This window comes from Mesoplodon mirus (assembly GCF_964341445.2).
Source record: "Mesoplodon mirus genome assembly, chromosome: 3".
In the NCBI taxonomy this organism is placed as follows: Eukaryota; Metazoa; Chordata; class Mammalia; order Artiodactyla; family Ziphiidae; genus Mesoplodon; species Mesoplodon mirus.
Window position 1 is genome coordinate 176522307 of NC_138978.1, and position 12960 is coordinate 176535266.

The 12960-nt window shown below is 40.1% G+C and overlaps 1 long non-coding RNA gene across 1 annotated transcript in view; it reads left to right on the forward strand.

Annotated features, from left to right (window-relative positions):
* Positions 1–2320: 2320 nt before the first annotated feature.
* Positions 2321–12960, forward strand: part of LOC309800940 — a 34713-nt gene continuing 24073 nt past the window's right edge. The window contains exon 1 of the long non-coding RNA XR_014293513.1: positions 2321–2586. This is a non-coding gene — a long non-coding RNA (uncharacterized lncRNA). The remainder of the gene's footprint in view (positions 2587–12960) is intronic.

Consider the following 12960-nt stretch of genomic DNA (forward strand, 5'->3'; position numbering starts at 1 on the left):
GTTCCTAACCGGAGCCGGGGCCCTGGAAAGGCAAGGGGCCTGAGAGGGGCCGGGCCTACCCCTATGCGCCGCAGGGACCCCGGAATGGACCTGACGTCGGACTGAGCACTGACCTTAGAGTGAGTGGAGGCTGGGCCTGTAATGTAAGAAGGCCTTGGCAGCAGCACCATAGGGCGGTAGCGCATTTGCTTCGTGGACAGTCTCCTGTGTTGTAGTTTTAAGTCCCCGCATTCCAACACCCCCACCCCACCCCCGGGATTTACTCACAATAAGGGAGCACTAGTGGCCTGGGGTGAGCTAATATCTTGAGAGTTTTCCTGGTCTGGATTCTAGAGCTTCAAAACTACCAGATAAAATTGAACAGGGATGAAATTGCTACCCATGACCTGAGAATTGAATGTTGTTTCCAGGATTTGGAGTCCAAGGGATGAGTTGTCAATAATCTGATATTTCTGAGTGGCTTCACATTTTAAAAAGGTGAAATTCACACAACATAAAATTAACCATTTTAAAGTGTGCAATTCAATGGCATTTAGTACATTCACGGCATGGTACAATCCCAGCCACCTCTATCTAATTCTGAAACATTTCCACCACTCCAAAATAAAACCTCCTACCCATTTAAACGTTTCTTCACATCTCCTTCTCCCCTCAGTCCCTGGCAACCTATTTACCTATTTTGGATATTTCATATAAATGGAATCATAACAATATGTGACCTTTTGTATCTGGCTTCTTTCACTTAGTATAAATGTTTTCAAGGTTCATCCACAGTGTGGCATGTATCAGCACTTCATTCCTTTTTATGGCTGAATAATATTCCATTGCATGTATAAACCACAGTTTGTTTATCTGTTCATCCACGGATGCGCCTTTGTGCTGTTTCCACCTTTTGGCTATTGTCAGTAGCACTGCTATAGACATGTGTGTACATATATTTGTCTGAATACCTGTTTTCAGTTCTTTGGGGTACATACCTAGGAGGTGAATTGCTAGATCATATGGAAATAACATTTTTAACTTTTTGAGGAACCATCAAACTGTTTTTCATGAGCCTGAACCATTTTACACTCCTACCAACAAGGAACAGAGGGTTCCAATTTCTCCACATTCTCCATCACTTGTTATTTTCCATTAAATTTTAAAATTATTATTTATTGCCTTCCTAATGGGTATGAAGGTTTTGGTTTGGATCTCCCTGTTAACTAGTGATGTTGAGTGTCTTTCCTGTGCTTGCTGACCATTGGTATATCTTCAGAGAAATGTCTACTCAAGTCCTTTGCCCATTTCTAATTGGGTTATCTTTTTGTTGTTGTAAGTGGTTCTTTATATATTCTGGATATCAGACCCCATCAGATATATGATTTGCAACTATTTTCTCCCATTTTGTAGGTTGTCTTTTCACTTTCTGATAATATCCTTTAATGCATACATGGCTTTAATTTTGGTGAAGTCCAGTTTATCAATTTTTTCTTTTATTGCTTGTGAATTTGGTGTCATAGTCAAGAATCTATTGTCAAATCCAAAGTCATGAAGATTTACCTCTATGTTTTCTTCTAAGAGTGTTATGGTTTTAGCACTTACATTTAGATTGTTGATACATTTTGAGTTAATTATTGTATATGGTGTGAGGTCCGGGTCCAGCTTCATTCTTTGGCATGTGGTTATCCAGTTGTCCCAGCACCATTGGTTGCAAAGACTGTTCTTTCCCTAAGTGAATGGTCTTGGCCCCCTTGTCAAAAATCATTGGGCTAGGGGCCTCCCTGGTGGCGCAGCGGTTGAGAGCCCGCCTGCCGATGCAGGGGATGCGGGTTCGTGCCCCGGTCCGGGAGGATCCCATATGCCGCGGAGCGGCTGGGCCCGTGAGCCATGGCTGCTGAGCCTGCGGGTCCGGAGCCTATGCTCCACAACCGGAGAGGCCACAGCAGTGAGAGGCCCGCGTACCGCAAAAAAAAAAAAAAAAAAAAAAAAAAAAATCATTGGGCTATAGATAAATGGGAAAAACCAAATTTTAAAAAGAGCTATTTAAATGAAAATAAATCCAAGATGGAAATGGGGCAGGTCAGCATTTTGACAGACAAAATAATGATCCAAATAATGGCCTGTGATAAATTAGAGAAATGAATTACAAGTAACAGAAACAATGATTAAATAATAGGTTCTTTAAAATCCTTGAGGGTCACAGACTCAACTCTAACTGATGTATGAGTCATCTCTGCAGAATCCCCAAGAAAGGACTGCCCAGCCAGGTTTGTCGTTGTTTTGGGAACTTTCTGTACTGTACTTTATTGAGAGGTTGAATTTCAGCCCTTAATGTGGAGCATAAAGACTTGTAAAATGAGTTTAGGAAGTATTCCCTCTTCTATTTTTTGGTAGAGTGGTTTGTGTGTGTGTGTGTGTGTGTGGTACGCGGGCCTCTCACTGCTGTGGCCTCTCCCGTTGCGGAGCACAGGCTCCGGACGCGCAGGCTCAGCGGCCATAGCTCACGGGCCCAGCCGCTCCACGGCATGTGGACTCTTCCCGGACCGGGGCACGAACCCATGTCTCCTGCATCAGCAAGCGGACTCTCAACCACTGCGCCACCAGGTAGAGCTTGAGAAGGATTGGTGTTAATTCTTCTTTAAAGGTTTTGTAGAATTCGCCCAGAGAAGCCATCTGATCCTGCCTTTGAAGAGATTTTTGATCACTGATTCGATCTCTTACTGCTGATTCAGTCTCTTCACTTTTTATAGGTTTGTTCAGATTTCCTATTTCTTCTTGAGTCAGTTTTGGTAATTTGTGTATTTCTAGGAATTTGTCCATTTTCTGTAGATTATCTAATTTGTTGGTGTATAATTGTTCATAGTATGCCCTTATAATTCTTTTTTTTTCTTCAAGGGTCATAATGATGTCCCCACTGTCATTCTGATTTTAATTATTTAATTATACCTTTTCTCTTTTTTATCAGTCTAGCTAAAAGTTTGTCAATTTTATTGAGCTTTTCGGTTTTTTCATTTTAGTTATTGTAGATTTCAGCTCCAGAATTATTTCTGTTTGGTTCCTTTTTATAATTTCTGTCTCTTTGTTGATATCTTCTATTCGTTTATACATTGATTGTTCTCTGGTTTCCTTTAGTTCTATGTCCACAGTTTCCTTGAGCTATTTGAGCATATTTAAGACAATTCATTTAAAGTCTTTGTCTTAGCAAGTCCAGTTTCTGGGCTTCCTCGGAGATGGTTTCTGCCAAATTCTTTTTCCTGTGTATGAGTCATGCTTTTTCTTTGTATGCCTTGTAATTTTTTGTTGACAACTAGACAATTTGAATATTGTGGCAGCTCTGGAAATCAGATTCTGTACCCCTTGGCAAGGTTTGCCGTTATTGCTTGTTAAGGGTTATAATCATCCATTTGTTTAGTGACATTTCCAAACTATTTTTGCAGACTGTATTCCTTTTTTTAATTTAATTTTTATTTTATATTGGGGTATAGTTGATTTACAATGTTGTGTTAGTTTCAGGTGTACAGCAAAGTGATTCAGTTATACATATACATATATCCACTCTTTTTCAGATTCTTTTCCCATATAGGTTATTAAAAACTATTGAGTATAGTTCCCTGTGCTATACAGTAGGTCCTTGTTGATTATCTATTTTATATATAGTAGTGTGTATCTGTTCATCTCAAACTCCTAATTTATCCCCTTTCCCCTTTGGTAACCTTAAGTTTGTTTTCGAAGTCTGTGAGTCTGTTTCTGTTTTGTAAATACGCTCATTTGTAACATCTTTTAAAATTCCACGTATCAGTGATATCATATGCTATTTGTCTTTCTCTGTCTGACTGACTTCACTTAGTATGATAATCTCTAGGTCCATACATGTTGCTGCAAATGGCATTATTTCATTCTTTTTTATGGCTGAGTAATATTCTATTGTATATATGTACCACATCTTCTTTATCCATTCCTCTGTCGATGGACATTTAGGTTGCTTCCACGTGCAGACTGTATTCCAATCATGTGTAGTCACTGAGGTCTTTGTTCCATTATCTCATTGGTCAGCCACTGACTTGACACAGATTTCCTTAAATGCCTGGAGTTCCCCCCCACCCCACCCCAAATTAGAAGAAACCTCTCCTGGTCTTTGTAGATTGGCCCTGAGCTGGGTACTGCTGCTGCACTTAACCAGGCCACCTGCAACTCTGCCTTAGTATTTATTTCCTGCTTGCATGGAAGATCAGCCAAAAGTGCAAGCCTAGGGTCCTCTCAGGTCTTTTCTGAGCATGTGTCTGGCCCTGGACATGTGTGTTGTAGTCTGGATTCCCTGATATAAGAAGTAGCCCTTCAAAGCCCTTATTCTTCCAGTATCTTCCTCCTCAGCCTTCCCCTTTCCAAGCTTTTTGGTTTGTCTGCTGCTTAACCCCATCTGCCGCCCCTTGCCCCAGACAACTATGGGTACTGTATGTCTTTAAATCCTTTCAAAAGACGCCACCTGGGAAGCTGCTCCAGTCTGAGAGGGGTGAAGCAAATGTCAACCTCTGCACCCTCATGGAACTGCCAGCTGGGCCAAAATGTACAGCCACATTTTTGAGAACAAGGTCTGTATTGCCCACCCTGGCATCAGCAAGCCACAGTAGGGATTCAGGCTGTTGTCCCCCTGGCTGCTGCTGGGCTGGGGAATGGGAGATGGTGGGTGGGTAAGCAAAAATGCTGCAACAGTTTCGTAGTGAAATAGCAGCTTCTTTCTTCATGAGTCACTCCCCTGGTTGCTCTAAGTTTTTTCTTATTAGATTCCAGAGTTCCAGAAAAGCTGATTCTGTCAGATTTTATCAGCTTAATGGTTGCTTAAGTGGAGGTACTGATTCTTGGAGCTCCTGGTCTGCCATTTTCCATGACATCACTCCTAAGTAGCCTCACTTTTACCACTGAACACCATTGACTGAAAAATTTTCTCCTTGATGCCGTGCTCGCCTTATTTCTCTCCATGGTGGATTTCACCTCCTCTGCCCATTGTTGTTTCCAGGTGTCACTGGAGTTCTGTTCTCACTGTGCACACTCTTCTTGGGGAATCCACCCATGACCTAAGCTGCCACCTCTATGTTGATGAATCTCCAATTTAGTCCTCTCCCCAGAGCCCCAGACATGTGGACCACTACTCATGGACCGCTCCACTCAGAAATCCCACAGATCACTCGAGGTGAAGCCGTGTGAGTAAGTTCTGGCTAATGGGATGGAAGGAGAAGAGGTACATCCTTACTCTTATTCTTCTTGCTATCTGGAACGTGGAGGTGATAACCAGAGCTCAAGCAGCCATCTTGGACCATGACGACCATGAGGAGGGAGGTCTGTCTTTGATGATTGTGGCGCCACTAGCTTAGAACTGCTTACCTCCTTACGCTGTCTCAGGGAGGGAAAAGCAATTTTATCTTGTTCAACAGGCCATTGTTATTTTGTGACTCCCTCACATGAAACTAAACCAAAGCTTGCTTAATGCACAAGACTGTTCCAGCCCTATTCCCCTTACACCATTGCTCCACTGGCTGTACTAAGCTACACGCAGCTCTCTCTGCTAGCATTCCTTTGCACAGCATCTATTGTAGACAAGTCACTTTTCTCCCTCACTTCCTGTGAGCATCTCTAGAGCAGGACCTATACATTTCTTGGATTCCTGACATGTCAACTTTTTTAAGGCAAGAAAAAGAGGAATAGGGAATGGACAGTTCTTGGATCCCATTTATATGTGCTTTACATTTTATTTGTCTTAACTTGAACTATTAGAACAACTCTGAAGGGGTGGAACATTATTATTGCTCTTTTATATATGGGGAAGTGGAAGTCAACAAAGACTAAGCTGTTTCCCAAATATACATGGATAACGAGGGGCAGAATTATGTGTAGACCTCGAGTCTGTCTGACCTGATGCAGCAGCCCTCTTTAGCCCACTTAGAAGGTTCCATGTCAGCACATCGGCTGGGCTGTGGCTGAGTAATCTTTGATGAATTAATTCCCTTCATGGTTCTCCTTTGAGATTGTCATTCTCAGCTGCTTTTCACACGCTGGTTTGTGAAGGATGAGTAAGCACCTTCCTGAACCTGACCTCAGTTCCAGAAAGGGTGGCCTCTGCTTCAGGTTTTGATGTGCAGGGGATTTTAAGTTTCCTCAAAAAACTAAAACTAGAACTACCATATGATCCAGCAAATCCACTCCTAGGTATTTATCCAAAGAAAATGAAAACACTACCCTGAAAAGATATATGCACCCCTATGTTCATTGTAGCATTGTTTACAATAGCCAAGATAGGGAAGCAACCTAAGTGTAAATAATTTCTAATTTTTTGAGCAACCTCCATACTGTTTTCCATAGTGGCTGCACCAATGTACATTGCTACCACCAGTGCACAAGGGTTCCCTTTTCTCCACATCCTGGCCAACCCTTGTTATTTCTTCTCTTTTTGATAACAGCCATTCTGACAGGTGTGAGGTGATATCTCATTGTGGTCTTGATTTGCCTTTCCCTGATGATTAGTGATGTTGAACATCTTTTCATGTGTGTTGGTCATCTGTATATCTTCTTTGGAAAAATGTCTGTTTAACTCCTCTGCCCAGTTTTTAATTGGGTTATTCGTTTTTCTGATGTTGAGTTGTATATTTTGGATATATTATATTTGTATATTTTGGATATTAACTCCTTATCAGATGTATTATTTGCAAATACCTTCTCCCATTCAGTAGGCGGCCTTTTCATTTTGTTGATGGTTTCCTTTGTCATACAAAAGCTTTTTAGTTTGATATAGTGCTATTTGTTTATTTTTGCTTTTGTTTCCCTTGCCTGAATAGATGGATCCAAAAAAGTATGCTAAGACCAATGTCAAAGAGCCTACTGCCTGTTTTCTTCTAGGAGTTTTATGGTTTCATAAAACCTATGGTTTAGGTCTTACATTTAAGACTTTAATGCATTTTGAGTTTATTTTTGTGTATAGTGTGAGAAAGTGGTCCAGTCTGATTCTTTTGCAAGTGGCTGTCCAGTTTTCCCAACGCCATTTATTGACAAGGCTGTCTTTCCCCCACTGTTTATTCTTGCCTCCTTTGTCATAGATAAATTGACATATAAGGGTGGGTTTATTTCTGGGTTCTCTATTCTGTTCCATTGATCTATGTGTCTGTGCCAGTATCATACTGTTTTTTTTTGTTTTTTTTTTGTTTTTTTTTTTTGCGGTATGCGGGCCTCTCACTGTTGTGGCCTCCCCCGTTGCGGAGCACAGGCTCCGGATGCGCAGGCCCAGCGGCCATGGCTCATGGGCCCAGCCGCTCCGCGGCATATGGGATCCTCCCAGACCGGGGCACGAACCCGTATCCCCTGCATCGGCAGGCGGACTCTCAACCACTGCACCACCAGGGAGGCCCTGTATCATACTGTTTTGATGACTGTAGCTTTATAACATAGTTTGAAACCAGGGATTGTGATAACCTCCAGCTTTGTTCTTCTTTCTCAAGATTGTTTTGGCTATTCAGGATCTTTTGTGTTTCCATACGAATTTTAGAATTAGTTGTTCTAGTTCTGTGAAAAATACCATGGATATTTTGATAGGGATTGAATGGACTCTGTAGATTGCCTTGGGGCATATGGACATTTTAACAATATTAATTCTTCCAAACCATGACCATGTTATATCTTTCCATTTGTCTTTGTCATCTTCAGTTTCTTTCATCAGTGTCTTATAGTTTTCCAAGTATAGGTGTTTTACCTCCTTGGTTAGATTTATTCCTGGGTATTTTATTCTTTTTGATGCAATTGTAGATGGGATTGTTTTCTTAACACATTATTGACCAGAGATGTATTAATCCGTTTTTAGAGAGTGATACAACTAACATCACCATGCAAAGTTGTTAGAACTTAAAATTGATCGAGGGTTCATTATAGAACTCATGATTGTCATTATCATTCACATTTTGCTCCGTTAGGTTTTTTTTTTTTTTTTCGGTATGCGGGCCTCTCACTGCTGTGGCCTCTCCCGTTGCGGAGCACAGGCTCTGGATGCACAGGCTCAGCGGCCATGGCTCACGGGCCCAGCCACTCCGCGGCATGTGGGATCTTCCCGGACCGGAGCATGAACCCGTGTCCCCTGCATCGGCAGGCGGACTCTCAACCACTGCGCCACCAGGGAAGCCCTCCGTTAGGTTTTTGTTCCAACCTTGTGTATATTATAAATATAAAATGTTCTAAAATGACGCATCACAAAAGTTTGAGTGAAGAATAATTTTTCGGTGAATTTTCTGCAGATACTTTCTCTGATCGTCCGAGTGACATATATACTGGTGTCTCAGAAGATGATAGCTCTTCAGAATATCGTTCTGATTCAGACAATGTGAATATTAGACCAACAAAAAGACAAAAAACCTTAGTGATTGATTCTGATACAGAAAGTGAAAATGAAACTCATGGTGCTGGAGAATGCTCCTTTGCTTCTATAGAAGAGTGAATTGATGACAACATTTCATGAAAATTAGAAGACTTTACAGGTGTGTCAGGTGTAACTATTGAATGTAATAAACCCGCAAAGTGTTAGTGAAATAACATAATTGATTTTTGGCTGGCCAAAATAAAAATCACCAGCCATAGGCATTAGTTTCTGCAAAAATCCCCCAGTCAATAATGAGTTAATTTTATTTTTATTTTCTGATAGTTCATTGTTAGTGTATAGAAATACAACAGCTTTCAGTATATTAATTGTGTATCCTGCAACTTCACTAAATTTATTTCTTAGTTCTAATAGTTTTTTGGTTGATGTTTTTAGGATTTTCTATATATAGTATCATGTCATCCAAAAACAGTAACAGTTTTACTTCTTCCTTTCCAATTTGGATTCCTTTTATTTATTTTTCTTGTCTGATTGCTGTGGCTAGGACTTCCAGTACTATGTTGAATAAAAGTGGTAAGAGTGGGCATCCTTGTCTTGTTTCTGATTTTAGAGAAACACTTTCAGCTTTTCACCCTTGAGTATAATGTTGGCTGCTAGCTTGTCATATATAGCCTTTATTATGTTGAGGTATATTCCCTCTATAACTGCTTTATTGAGAGTTTTTATCATAAAGGGGTGTTGGATTTTGTCAAAAGCTTTTTCTGCATCTATTGAGATGATACTGTGATTTTTATTGTTCATTTTGTTAATGTGGTGTATCACATTCATTGAGTTGTAGATAATGAACCATCCTTGCATCCCTGGGATAAATCCCACTTGATCGTGGTGTATGTATGATCCCTTTAATGTATTGTTGAATTTGGTTTGCTAATGTTTCCTTAAGGACTTTTGCATCTGTGTTCATCAGTGATATTAGCCTGTAATTTTCTTTTATTGTGGTGTCTTTGTCTGCTTTCAGGTAAATGCTGGCTTCGTAAAATGAGTTTGGGAACATTCTTTCCTCTTCAGTTTTTTGGAATAGTTTGACATTAATAGTTTGGTATTCATTCTTCTTTAAATATTTGGTAGAATTTATCTGTGAAGCAGTCTGGTCCTGGACTTTTGTTTGTCGGGAGTTTTTTTTTTTTTAATTACTGATTCAATTTCATTACTGGTAATTAGTCTGTTCATATTTTCTATTTCTTTCTGATTCAGTCTTGGGAGATTTTATGTTTCTAGGAATGTATCCATTTCTTCTAGGTTGTCCATTTTATTGGCATATAATTTTTCACAGTAATCTCATGAGTTTTTGCATTTCTGTGGTGTCAGTTGTAACTTCTCTTTCATTTCTGATTTTATTGATTAGGGTCCTCAATCTGTTTTTCTTGATGAGTCTGGCTAAAGGTTTATCAATTTTGTTTGTTTTTTCAAAGAACCAGCTCTTAGTTTCATTAATCTTTTGTGGGTTTTTTTTATTTTTGGGTTTTTTTTTGCAGTACGAGGGCCTCTCACTGTTGTGGCCTCTCCCGTTGTGGAGCACAGGCTCCGGACGTGCAGGCTCAGCGGCCACAGTTCACGGGCCCAGCTGCTCCGTAGCATGTGGGATCTTCCCGGACTGGGGCACGAACCCGTGTCCCCTGCATCGGCAGGCGGACTCTCAACCACTGCGCCACCAGGGAAGCCCTTTTCTTTTGTTTTTTAAGTGTCTATTTCATTTCTTTCTGCTCTGATCTTGACGATTTCTTTCCTTCTGCTAACTTTGGGCTTTGTGTGTTCTTTTTTCTAGTTTTTCAGGCATAAGTTTAGTTGTTTATTTGAGATCTTTCTTATTCCCTGAGGTAGGCTTGTATCGCTATAAACTTCTCTCTCAAGGCTGCTTTTGCTGTGTTCCATAGGTTTTGTACTGTTGTGTTTTCAAGTCTGGAACAGTTTCTTTGCCTCCCCTTTGAGCCATGCAAAGCCACTTTCCATGATACACCATGTTTGGATAGTCTCACCCGTAGGGTTTCAGGACAGAGCCAATCTGCCAGCTATGAAACCCAGCCATGGGCCAGTTGCTGGCAACAGATCTGCAGTACTGCCAGTCATGGGTGACACTGTGGACAGAAGGGATGCTTGAAGGATACCCTGAAACAGCTCTTGCCAGTATGTCTAGAAATTGCCAGCAATTGCCTGAAAGATTATGTCGATTCACGTAATGACTCACATTTACATCATTTTCGCTACATGATAGCTAGGATGGCTCATCTCTCCTCAGAGGATGTTTGTATTATTATTATTATTATTATTATTATTATTATTATTATTATTATTTGGCTGCACCATGCAGCTTGCGGGGTCTTATTTCCCTGAACCAGGGATTGAACCTGGGACCCTGGCAGTGAGAGCACCGAGTCCTAACCACTGGACCACCAGGGAATTCCCAGTGTTTGTGTTATTTTAAAGGAGTTCCTGTGATGTCTGCTTTTACCATTTCAATAATTTAAGCTAGACATTTTCTAACTTTTTGGTTTTGCTACCCCTTTATGCTCTCAAAACTGAGGGCTCCAAAAAGCTTTTGTTTATGTGGACTATATCAATATTTACGGTATTAGAAATTAAAACTGAGGAATTAAAAAAATGTATTCATTTTAAAGTAATAACAACCAATGACATATTAACATAACATTTTAATGAAAAATAACTATATGTTACCCAAAAAATTTAGCGAGAAAAGTGGCACTGTTTTACATTTGTGGTAGGTAGAATAATGTCCCCCAAAGAAGTCTATACCCTATTCCCTAGAACCTGTGAATATGTTACTTTAAATGGCAAAAGGGACTTTGTAAATGTGACTAGGGTTAAGGACCCTGAGATGGGGAGTTTTCCTGGATTGTCCAGGTGGGCTTAGTCGCATGAATCCTTAAAAGTGCAGAACCTTTCCTGGCTGTGGTCAGAAGGAGATGCAACAACTAAAGAAGAGTCAGAGGGAAATGCAGTGTTGCTGGCTTTGAATATAGAGGAAAGAGACCTCAAGCCAAAGAAAGAGCATGGCCTCTACAAGTTGGAAAAGGCAAGGAGACACGTTGTCCATTAGAGCCTCAAAAAAGGAGCTCAGCCCTGTAACACCTGTTAGTCCCGTAAGACGTGTGTTGGACTTCTGCCCTACAGAACAGTAGGGTAATAAGCATGTGTTATTAAGCCACTACACTAAGTCTGTGGTAATTTTTCATAACAGCAAGAGAAAACTAATACAACATTTTTGCAAATTTCTTTAATGTCTGGCTTATAAGAAGACAACTGGATCCTCACATCTGCTTCTGCATTCAATTTTTTGTGATATGCCGCTTTGGTGGAAGTATACGAAGAAAATTTGACCTTGTATAGATTTAAAGTTGGAAAACGTAAGAGTGTTTCAATAGCCTTCTCAGATCATTGTGGATTATTCTGATACTATGCTAAATTTAACAATTGTAATTTCTTATAGTTGCACAGTGGAGTCTGAAATGATATCAATAACTTTTCATATCTGTTATATTAAAATCCATTGATCTCTCTTGAACTTTAATGGATCCTTTTACCCATGCGTGATTTTATAACATCATGTATTGACCATTTAGAAAAACATTGGTTCACTGATTATTCAGATCTTCCAAATGTTAACACACTTCATTTTACAATATAAACAACACAAATTTTTAATATCACCACCAATCTCATCCGAAAAATCTTTAGGTGCTGGGAAGCTATTAAAGTCACTATGGCAGATACAAGTTTTCTAGAATTCTCGTTTTCACTTGAAAGCTTAAATTTTGTCATTAGCAACACATACCATCAGTATCTTCCTATGACTTGTTTCCCTTGAAATGATAGGCTCACTTTGTTCATTTTCAAGAAAATGTCTGCCAGGTACACAAGTCTGAATAACTTTCCGTTGTCCATCATACTTCCAAGCAAAAATGATGTCCTCTAGAAAAGCAGCTAGTGCAGCTTACGTGTAAGTGTAATCCCATGAGTGCTTTTCATAGAGACAACCAAGACACTTCAGATTGTAGCAGAAATGCTTGATGCCTGCTTCCCATTTCACTACACAGAATATTAAAAAGATTATAAATCAAGGGTAGAGATTAAATAAAATTGATAACCTTTACTGATTTCTTTTGTACGTTCTCAGTTGAATCTGGCACTTTTAAAAAGTCACTAATTTGTGGCAGTGACTGACGTAATGACTACCAGTAAGTACCGTTCGGTGCTGCTGAGTTCTTCTACCCTCCGACACCAGAAGTTTTACCTGCCATTGCTTTTGTTCCATCAGTGCACATGTCAACATAGTGAGGAAGCATAATAATAACATCTTAGTATTAGTATGAAAACCATATTGCCCACACATACCCTAGGGGTCTGCAGATCGCACTTGGGGAACCACCAATTGAAGCCGTTTTCTCTCAGGGCTCCACCTTCGTTCAATATTTCTACGGCATGAAGCGGATGGGCGCAGCATTTTGGTGTTTGTTTCTTTAAACCCTTTCAAGGATGTGCATATCACCTTGTTGTTTTTCTTACAAGATTTATGAAATTAAATTATACTTTGTAGACAACTCGGCAAACAT